Source organism: Parus major, chromosome 1A (genome assembly GCF_001522545.3).
Source record: "Parus major isolate Abel chromosome 1A, Parus_major1.1, whole genome shotgun sequence".
Lineage (NCBI taxonomy): Eukaryota > Metazoa > Chordata > Aves > Passeriformes > Paridae > Parus > Parus major.
The window spans coordinates 1,474,596-1,476,390 of record NC_031773.1 but is presented as its reverse complement, the minus strand read 5'-3'; the positions used below and the strand labels follow the sequence as shown (position 1 = coordinate 1,476,390).

The following is a 1,795-nucleotide window of genomic DNA, read 5'->3' as shown; positions in this document are numbered from 1 at the left end:
AGGGGCTCTGAGGTTCCCAGGATCCTCTCTCTGGAGATCACTCCTGTCACTGCTCAGTCACATTTCCAGTTAATTGCTTCATCCCAAAGAATTTGTGGAACTGTTGAATTCAGGGCACTGGAGCAGAGCTTTGATCTGCCTGGCCCAGTTTCTGCTAGCCTTGAATTTCTTAACTGAAAAATGAACTCCCAATTCCTGTTTCCCTGTTTTCATCTTCTCAGAGGTCTCCACATCTCTGGAAGTGTCCCAGGCCAGGTTGGACAGGGCTTGGAGTATCCTGGGAGAGTGGAAGGTCCCTGCCCATGGCTGTAGTGGCCCTGGATGGGTTTTAAGGTCCCTCCCAATCCAAACCATTCTGGAATCTGATGAATTTTGAGGATAATTATCAAAATCAGCTTTACATCTTCTGGCTTTTTCAGAGCCTTGAATCCAACCATCCTCCCCTGCCTATCTAGAAAATAGTTTAAGCAAGTAAATTAATGATAAATTAGCATTTTTCTCTAATTTTTCTGACTTTTGGCATTTTCTGAATATCTTAGAGTGAACTCATCTCTTGGTTCTCTGTTTCATCTGTTACCCACAGGGATAATTCATTCTGCTCCCAACCCAAACCTCTCCTGGCTTACTGTAATCCTGGATTTCACACTTAATATTCCCTACTCCTGGATATAATGTGACACCAGAATCGTGGAATCCATCATAAATAGGTTTCATCCATAATGGAAGAACAAATTGCTTAATGTTTTTCTTCTTTTTTTTTTCAACTTCATTAAATTTGAGGGTTTAATTAGATTTTTGTGGCGATTTTGAGGTTGTTAATTTAAGTGGAGAAGATGAAATGCAAATAGGTGAATACAAACGGGTTTGGTAAATTAGTGGCAAAAATTAACACAGTGATTATTTTTACCAATGAACATGAATTTTCAAAGCCTGTGCTCAGGTAAAGTTTTAATTGAGATGGTTTAGGAATCAGATTTTCGATGTGTTATATTATTTTTTTTTTCCCAAGCCATCCCAAATTGTTTCTAATTAGGAGCACGATTCCATTTGCCTGGATATTTATTCCTGTGTAATTTGTTTCAACTTAGGCAGCACAGGAGTGATGAATTCTTTTCATTACCTCCAACTCTCTTTGATGGGCTTTGACTGGCTAATTATTCACATGGAACACATTCCCAACAGCCTCTGAGGAGGTAAAAATTCCTGAAAATAAACAGACTTTTGAAATACACTGACAAAAGTTCATTTTTTGAGGGCTTCTATTTCATCTTCAGACACAAGGAAATTAAAATGGAATCACCTGGAGTCTGGTTTTACTTCTGCACATTAAATAATATCAAATATTGGGCTGCAGAGGTTACACAGGGGGACCCTCATGTCACAAAGGGAGCCCCCAGCCCCTCCTGGAGTGATTTGGGATTGGAAAATCAATCCTAAACTCCGCTGGCAGCTGCGGGAATTCGTATTTTTGATGATGAAAGAAGCATGTTTGTGTTGGGAGGTATTAAAGAACAATTTTTACAGCTTTCCAGGGTATTTTCCATCACATGTGGCTCCCAGCACACACATGGATGTTTCCCATTTCTCCATATAAATGCATTGGAAATATTTAAGCACATAAATGCATTTATAAACCAAGGGATTTTAACTGCACTGCTCACTGTTGCAAACCTTTGTTTTTAAGAACATTAATTATATTTTATAATTAAATATAAAATATTCTAAATATTTTATATAATGTAGATTATATATAAAATATCTATTTATAATAATATGATATGGTATAATATAATAT

General features: G+C 37.3%; 1 protein-coding gene across 3 annotated transcripts in view; it reads left to right on the top strand.

Moving 5' to 3' along the window:
- Positions 1–1,795, top strand: part of EXOC4 (exocyst complex component 4) — a 294,646-nt gene that overhangs the window by 80,694 nt on the left and 212,157 nt on the right. The gene's annotated exons all lie outside the window — the stretch shown is intronic.